The 9,281-nt window shown below is 40.1% G+C and overlaps 1 protein-coding gene and 1 long non-coding RNA gene across 7 annotated transcripts in view; one reads left to right on the top strand and one right to left on the bottom strand.

Annotated features, from left to right (window-relative positions):
- LOC149102704 (uncharacterized) overlaps positions 1–9,281 on the bottom strand; it is a 234,512-nt gene that overhangs the window by 45,652 nt on the left and 179,579 nt on the right. The gene's annotated exons all lie outside the window — the stretch shown is intronic.
- LOC110043911 (uncharacterized) overlaps positions 1–9,281 on the top strand; it is a 222,544-nt gene that overhangs the window by 146,711 nt on the left and 66,552 nt on the right. The gene's annotated exons all lie outside the window — the stretch shown is intronic.

The raw sequence follows: 9,281 nt of genomic DNA, 5'->3' as shown, positions 1-9,281 counted from the left end.
TTTCTTTCTTCAGATTCATGGCACGGCCATGGGCCCAAAAAATGCATGTAGTTATGCCGATCTAGCCATGGGTGAAATTGATCTTAAAGCTAAGTTTTCCGGTCCGATAAAGCCGTCCTTGTGGTGGCGTTATCGTGACGATGTCTTTGATCTTTGGCAGCAAGGCCTTCCTGCCTTACATCAATTTACTGATTACATTAATTCTCTATACCCTACTATTAAATTCGAGTTAGTTTTTTCTGAACATGAGCTTCACGTACTTGATCTTACTTTACATCTTGTGGATGGGTTTATTAGAACTGATGTTTATTCTAAACCTACAGATAGTCATTTATATCTTCCACCTTCTAGCTGCCATCCCAAGCATGTCTTCAAGGCTATTCCTTTTGGAGTAGCGACTAGATTGAAGAGAAATTGCTCTGAAGAAACTTTCCTTGCCGAGAGAACAGTTGAGTACAAGGGTTATCTTGTTAATCAGGGTTATCCCTCCAAATTAGTTGACGATCAATTCTCCAAAGCCTCCACCATTTCTAGGAATGATTTACTACGGCAACGCGGAAAACAATCGAAGAAATTATTTCCATTTGTTCTCACATTTAATCCTAATTTGCCTAATGTGAGTAAATCTGTAGATCTGCGTTCGCGCCATAAGGCAGTTCAAAGGCCCTTCCTTGGATTTTGTCAGCTTTTTGGGTGTTAGGTATGCTCAAAGGCCCTGCCTGGGATCTTATTACAGCTTATTGTTTAAGGGCCCCTCCAGGGATTTTGTTGTTTGTCAACCCTTTAATGCTCCAAAGGCCTCGATTTGGGATTTTGTTATTAACCTTGTCCAGCGTAAACGTAGGTTTCTTCCTTTTTTTTTTTTTTTTTTTCAACTGCTTATCTTTGCAAACTATTTTTCCCGTTATATTTACCGCATTGCAAGAGTCCGTTTTATCTATTTTAACTCTTTTAGTTTTTAGGTTGAATTTAACCTAGTTCTGCAATTATCACGCTCTATAATGTAATTTATGCACAGTATTGTATTCTTTTCGTTTGGTCTATTAATTATCACCCTGTATGACGCAATTTATAGTACAGCATTGTATTTCTCGTTTTGCATTTTCTTCCTGTATTGTATTAATCACGATGTATTAATAGCACAATATTGTATTTTTCATTTCGTTACGTAATCTCCCACACTGTAACCGTATTTAAACTTAGTTTTCGTCCTTTTTCTCTTGTAACTGATGAAGGTCTAAGACCGAAACGTTTTTCTATTAAATTTTTAACTTTTTAACTTTTTTTACCGTCAGAAGTTGTCCGTCCTTGCTTTATCAAACGTTTTTAAATTCATTTTTGCGGTGAGGCTTGGACTGTGAATCTTCATTGATCCTCCTGACGCAGTGGCATTCTTTGTTGGCTTGAGGCATTTTATAACCGTTTTTTATATATATATGTATATATATATATTTGGTCGCAGTAAATAATTTTAATACTGAATCGACTACAAATTTATTGCATGGTTTTGAATATCTGTGGAACATAAAAGTTGAAACATAAACATAGAAAAGTGTACCCGTTTTGGTATTCAATAAATTCGTATCTTTGAATTACTTCAATATTCTTTGTGGGATTTTCTTAAAACAAAAATACCTGCCCTTGTATTATATTTCACTTTTTGGGGTATGGGTTACAGAAATTCATTGCTGGTTTCATACGTGTTTGTATGTCGCAAAAAAGTCTCTCTTGCTTGAATCGTTTTGAAAATCAACCAGAAAGTGAGTTATTTGTTAATTCTCCCCGCTTTATAACAGTTGAAATTGGCCAATGCAACGCATTTTGAATTTCGAAGTTATGGCGGAACATCGAAACGTACTTGCAATCCTCGATCGATCGAACAACACCCCCTTCATTAAGATTAAGTCGAATCAGTTCAATATAAGTCGAATCAGTTCAGTATATGTAAGCGTATGTGATTCCACTAATTAAGGAACAAAAACGGAAATAAACCCAGAATTCTTCAAAGTAGTCTAGTCTCTCTTGAGCTCTATTAAATCGCGCTGGCTGCGCCTTAAACTCCGATGTGGTGATTTGATCAAGCTAATTGCTAGCCTTCTTTAAACTCTTTCAAGACCCTTTCAAAGAACTCAAAAACAGAGTCGCCTTTCAAATCCTTCTTTAATTAGTACAAAATATACAATGTCACAATTATTTACCTTACTGTTCGAATAAAATAAATGGACAGAACGATTCGCCGAATCTCCCTTCGTCCGCCATCTTGGAACTACTGCTTTGTTTTGACACGTGACACTCGAATCGCAACGCGAATTCTCATTGGTTCAAATGCGAGTCACGGCTGTCCTAATATATTGGGATATTCCGGACTGATTATAGGTAGGTCTTATAGTTTTCGGGGTGGGGTATAACGCTTCGTATTGCATTTAGCCACTGTTTTTTGTCCTGCTCAGTGGAGACTTGTAGTGTGTGAGATTGGCCATATTCTGCTCCTGTACTTGATACTCTGAAAACGTGCTTAGCTGTTGGGACAAAAGGATCGGTAACAAATTATTCACTTTCAAATTGATAAGTTGGATTGTGTTATGTTTCTGTTGACGTTAGTTCAGGTAAGAGAGATACAACAAGACAACATTCCCTGATTGGTGTCGTGACACATATTGATATCGCAGATGCGAAAAGCGTGACCTAGCTTCTTTAACAAGAACACGACACAATGCCGTGCCTGTATTGCAACGATAAACTGGGAAGAGACCATCCTTGAAAATCGGCTTTTCCGAGATACGTGACATTACAATTGAGCAAAGAGTATTCTGTTCACCTGTACCGAGTCTTCATACCGCGGTCTTGAATGAAGCGCCCATTCTGGCGTCACCGTCAGACAGATCCCCAACCAACAAATTTTCGACTGGGATTGGCTGTTGATGACAAAATATCATGTTAACAAATAAGTCAGCGAAATGAATGAGCGACCAGCAAAATGTGTTTCCTCAACACGCGCAGGCAATTTTCGCGGTTTCCGCGTGTCTCTCCTGAATTGCGCATGGAGGTCTGGGAGGAAAGAAAAGAGTGCGAAATAGTTATTGCATTCTCTTAGACTGCGAGCAGTCACTCTTTTGCTCAAAAATCCGCGGGGAACTAGAACGCAAAGAAGAACACAGCACACAAGCGAGCGTAGACTTGCCACAAGTCGACCTTTTCTTAATCCTTGACTTATTTATCTATCTTGGGCAAAGCGTGAGGATAATCTTTGAGCAACGAAGTCACGAGGGCGTGCGCTTGCGACGTAAGTCGCGAGAAGTCGACTTGTTTCATCTGCAGGGATGTGAATCAGAGCGTAAATTTTTGGCGCGAAAAACATGATTTACATTTTTCACTTTTCATGTTCTCCACGCGCGATCTTCGCGAAAGCAGAAAATAATTTCCATCAAAAAGTTTATGAGTGCTGTCCCCTAACTCAAATGAATTTATTTGTAATGTGTACCCTGCAGTATGTAGTCAGCAATATTGACAAAAGGCAAAAGCTGTTCCATTGAATAACGCCTCTTGAAAAGACAAAACCGTGTTTAAACCGATCGAGGAGGGGGACATTGGGATGTTAGGTTTTGCGGTTTTGGCTATTGTTTGGATCGGTTTTTCGGTTTTTGTGTTAAAAAAACTTCGGTTTTTCGGTTTTGGTGTTCATTGTGGTTTGCGGATTTTTCGTTTTTTAGCATCTGGTTTTCGGTCTTCTTAAAAAATACTAGCGGTTTTTCGGTTTTGGTATCAGATGTGATTTTTGGATTTTCCTTTTTTGTCCTATTTGGGTTCCGGTTTCTCTTCGATTTGAGCAGCAATTGATCTCGAATAGCCGCGAAATGCCAAAGTTATTGAGAGGAATGCGTGACAAACTAAATGTCACGGTAGGGGATCAGGCGGCTCGAATGACGCCCGAGACTTTGACCTCGCAGACCAGGCACCCAACGTGCCTCCCACCCCAGCAACGGAAGAAGCAATTATGGATTGTGTTGTGTTTTCTACGAGGAGGGGAAAAGCGGCGAGAATTTTCGAAAGAGGAACACGTTTAGATGTAGAGTGAAAAGGGAAGAGAGAAGCCTGCAAAAGCTAAAAGATACTAAAAGATACGAAGGCTTCAGACAAGTCCATGACATTCACAAATACTTTGATAAAATTAGTGTTAGTGTAGTTTGCTCTGTATGCCCCACGTGTCACCATTGTATCGGTTTTTGACGATTTTCTAGTGGTTTTCGGTTTTTGGCGAATTGTTTTCCGGTTTTGCGGTTTTGGATAATTTTTTCTTCGGTTTTGCGGTTTCTAATAACCCCAATGCCCACCTCATCGAGAATTATTTGTTTTAGTCTAGATTAACCAGCGATCGACTAGCCTGAGTATCAAGCTTTTCTCACTCGCGAGGTAGGAGGAGGAGGAAACACCCGGCAAAGAAAAGCCTGACACAAGGGTCTGAATTGCAGTCTTCCAACTTCTCATAACGCGATAAGCGTCATTGTACGTATTAACCAATGCAATAAGAATCATTTCCTGCTGTCATGCTTACTTGCATGTACCACAGATCACAATTGCAACGGCGAGAATTTGAGCAAATAATCCAGTTTCGTCCGTGTTTGTAATGGTTTCCGATAATATTTGCACAATTTGCCTCGCAAATTTTCACACAGAGTATGGAAGGTGTGTCGCTACAGTACCACTGTTTTCTGAAACTTCGTACAAAGAGTTTTCTAATGTTTTGTGTGAAGAACCTGTCATTCTTGTGGAATTATTTCTCAAGTTCAGAATTGTTCAGTGTCATTCAAGGTAGTGAAGACGGCAAAAGGCCTGTTTGCAAAAAATGCGCTAGGAAAATAGTGAATTGCTACAGAATGTTCACGGAGTTAGGGAGACATTAGCGGGTGGTAGGGCACTCGAGGAGGCCAAGGAAAGCACTCCACGAACTCCTTCGATAGCAAGTCCAAGAGGTTCAATTCCTGTTCGAGGCCAGCGATCCCCAACTGGAGTGACGCCAAAGGCGAAGCAGCAAAAAAAAAGCACTTGTAAAAATGAAACTGAAGGGGCTCAGCGAAGACCTTCAGAAAAGAGAACTCTGTTTTCTGACCCGATACTCTGAGCTCGACGATGAAACAACAAGCTCTGAACAAGCCTAATGAATATCCCGACAGAAAAGAATTTACCACCACACGAAATGCTTTTACCTCAGGTAGTGTGACGTTATGTTGCGTTGTGTATTATCTTATCAGCGTAACATCCAGATTTTGGATGTTCGACATAAGCCAATTAAAACGTTTGTGTCAGGCCTTTCTCTGCAATTTTCCCCTACCCCTACCCTCTTGCTAAGAAAGGCCTAATACTCAGGTTAGCGATCGACCAGAAAACTACCTGACAAATGCCATAAACTTATGTAGATCTAGCTTGTACCGACAAGAATCCGAATTAACTAAAAAAGACGGAATTAGTCGTGGAGAACTTTAATTCTGCAAAGCTCTCTTGATTAAATAACGTTGAGAATCGAAGTCGTAACGAACGGCAGAGAATAAATGCACTGTTCCCAAAAGACCTTCATCGATCAACGACTGCTTTCAACACGGTAAAACGGCCGAGGAAAACTTGCTGCGATGCTCTTTCTTTGTAGAGAAGAAACTTGGTCATTCATTGAATCAACTAAAACTAAGTGCAACAATTACGCAAACTGCAGGAACGCCTCTGTTCTTCTTCGAAAGGTCCAAACTTAATTCTCTCAAGCGATCTGGATCACGTAGGAACTCAGCTCGCGTCCATCAGTAAATGAACACGTATTGGTCGGATAAATAGCCTTCCACTGCTTTTCCTTTTTCTTCTTTCAAAGACTTGAAATTGAGTTAGATAGACCCTATTTAATAGCTCCCATTAAATTCATATCCTTAAGTATATCCGAGATCAAAAGCTATTGAAATGAAAAAAGATTTTTGTAGTATTTGAACTCAGCAAACATTTGCTCAGCAAGTTGTGTCGTTGATCGCGCGTGACGTCATGACCTATAGTCAATACTTGTTTCTTCATTGGTTAATGTGTACTTACGTCACCGGTGGAAAAATCCACCGATAAATTTGGCGCGATGCAAGTGGGAAACTCTAGTGAAATACTTGGACGACAGGCAGAGGATGTTTCTAAAATATGAGGGCGGTAAATTAAGCCCGTAAATTTCATTCTTTTTCCTACTGTTGTCTTAAAGATGGTGATTTCTGTAACCTACTATCTTGGTCAGATTTAAAAAGAAATTAAACCACCCTACATCCCCGCCCCTCCCCTCCCCCCGAATTAATGTTGAACTCAAGTTACAACCAAACCGTGCTATTGTTTCCATTATTGAAATGAGGGAGGGCCGGGGTGGTCTTAATTTTCATTGAAATTGACCAAGACTAGCCTGTAATGCAGGCGTATTTATAGGAGCGTCACAGTATATATACTCTCAACTGGGCACATTTTGATCGGGTGAATGGCAATAGGGGAGGTTGAGGAAGAGTTCTGAGGGCCAAAGTTTTGCTAGGAAGTAACAGCCGAAGTTGATTATGCAGGGCAGTTTAGCCGGACTGTGCAGCAACATGTGCAAGGGAGGGGGCCATTTGTTTGGTAGAAATTTCATTCAAAAAGTTAATATCACTTTATATTTCTTGAATATCAAGTGCTACTATAATATTTTTAAATTTCCCTTGCACTTAAACAATTCGAATCTTCAGGAGCAAGGACATCCGAGACGGCTGAAAGGCACTGTTAAGCCGAAATTGTTCCGGATTCGTGACGAATCCGGAACGTTTTAGTACTGGATTGGTTTTGCCGTTTACACACAAGAGGACGAATCCGAAATAGGAATTTCCCGGTTTGGTCGTGTCCCCGGAGATTTTGAATCCGGAATCAGTTCAAGTGGGAATTTGAATACGAAAACTTTTGAATCCGTAGAGTTTTGTCGTGTAAACGATTTTCTTCCGAATCCGGTTATTTTTCCGCCTGCGGTCTTTTGAATTCGTGATATAACCTAAGAGGCGGACTTAGCCTAGTAGTCATATGATGGCGGCCGGTCGCTGTTGCCTCATTCTATTACAGCTCTATTACAGGTGCCGACAATCAATTTTATGATGGCGAAAGTCATATTCCTGAGACAACGACAATGTTTACGTCCTCCACACTTCATCGGAGACGAAGAGGATGGCACGATCGAAGACCTCACCCCGACGGTTTTATATAAAACCCGGTACAAATGCCTAGTGGGACAACATGATGGACAACCATAGCGTGGTCCGCGAGTGCAAAGAAAACTTCAGACTCTCTCACCGTAGCCCTAGCCTTCTTTTTGGCGACATTTTGTTGCTTGTTGTCGAGACAGCAGACAACTTGTTAACCATTCATTCATGAATGTCCCCGGAGTTGTCTTCATGTGGAAATGGTTAGGAATCAGAACACCCTTTCAGTGTAAACGCCTACGAATCCGAATACTCTAAAATTGATGAATCCGGAAACATTTACGAATGCGGGAAAATCTCTTTTAGTGTAAACTACAGTCGACTTCGGATAACTCAACCCTTCAATTCAAGTAATATATCAAACACCAGAGACAGTGTTTCATCGGGACATCTAAACACCGAGAAGAGAGTTGAAATACGACGCGCAGCGGAGTATTTTTGACGAAATTCGAGGTGTTTGGATAACCATTGAAACATTTTTTTGAGTGTTTGATAAAAAAAAGGAGCAAACGGAGAAGTAAAATCTATGGTAATTAAGACCAAACCTCCTTCACGGTTGTGATTTTCTTTGTTTTAACTAGACAAATTATTAGTGAGTTTGAGAAGGGAGATTTATCAGGAGTTCGAGTTATCGAGAGTTGAGAACAAATGACTGGAAACGGTGTTTGATGTTTTTCTATTCATGCAGTGTACATTTTAATAAAATTAATAACAGAATAGAGAAGTCCGCGAGTGAAAATAAACCAATACACCTCTAAATTAGTGTATAAATCGGAACGTAACGTAGTGTGAAAACTATAACAAAGGAAAGCAGCAGGGAGAAGTTCAGGAACTGTGAACTGTACAGGTTTTTTTAAAGAGAACAATGTCGGACTACTTCAAAATAAATTTGGCTGTTTTTTGTTTTTTCCAGTACACTGTTTGTTTTAACTTGTCACGTTCTGACAGACATGGTTCGACTTATCGAGGGTAAAATTATGCAGAAAATGACCGGGAGGTTCGAGTCATCGAGGGCTGGAGTTACCGAGGGTAAAATTACAGTAAATGTATGACGAAAATCCAGGGCAAATCGATTTGGTTCGAGTTAGAGCGAGGTTCGAGTCAGGGAGGGTTCGAGTTATCGAGAGTAGATTGTATAAAGCCTTGTCTCAGTAAGGCTTTGCGCTGCATTCCACGGCAGTAGTACGTGACTTACTGAACTGACCTGTCAAATCTGTTGCACATCGCTTTAAGGGACAATGTCGTAAATTGCTCATGTGCAACGTTTCGTTCGAAACGTGAAAAGTTCAGGCGGAATCAGTTTCAAGTTTGAATTCGGCAAATTCAAAACCCGGGATTCAAAATGGCGTCAGAGCCAGTCGTGTTGCGTGAACAAAGGAAAATATTGACTACAATGGATAGCCCTTGCCTTGAACACACAAAGAGAAAGCTGTCATAAAAGGGATAATTTGGAAGGATAAATCTCTCGAGCAACGCTCAACACAGAATCAAGCGCTTAACCCAATTCTCTTGCAAGAACTTAGACATCAAGTTAGTGTTTACGCCATACAAGATCAAGAACTTATTTAGTGCCAAAGATGCCATATCTAAATTGTCACGATCCCATGTTATTTACAAATTTTCTTGCGCAGGCTGCAGCGCCTGTTATGTCAACGAGACAAACCGACGTCTTGTACACGCGTTCGTGAAAATTTAACTATTGTATCTTCTAGTGCTTCATATTCATGTTGTTATTTAGTATTCGTATATTCTATGAAAGTTCGCTTTTATACCACACCGACTAGCGGTTCATTTGTATTTGCAACTGAAGATCGATGGATGTTGGTCATCCGAAACATGTTTTTCAAATTTAAAACTGTGTGTTTTAATCTCAAAGTTATTTCTTGTCTGCTACTAGTTCGCAAATTTAGTAAAAAAAACATTTACATTTAATATTTTCATATGACGGTTAATTTAAAAGATGTGTGGATCGTGCTGCAATTCGACAGTATTAAAATGGAGTGCAATATGTTACGGCAAGATTTGTAAGATGATTTCGTATCGCGACCGTTAAAT

This window comes from Orbicella faveolata, unplaced genomic scaffold (genome assembly GCF_042242905.1).
Source record: "Orbicella faveolata isolate gen_17 unplaced genomic scaffold, um_ofav_v1 contig_35, whole genome shotgun sequence".
NCBI classification, from domain to species: Eukaryota; Metazoa; Cnidaria; class Anthozoa; order Scleractinia; family Merulinidae; genus Orbicella; species Orbicella faveolata.
Note: the sequence above shows the minus strand (reverse complement) of the source record. Positions and strands in the feature narration are given on the sequence as shown.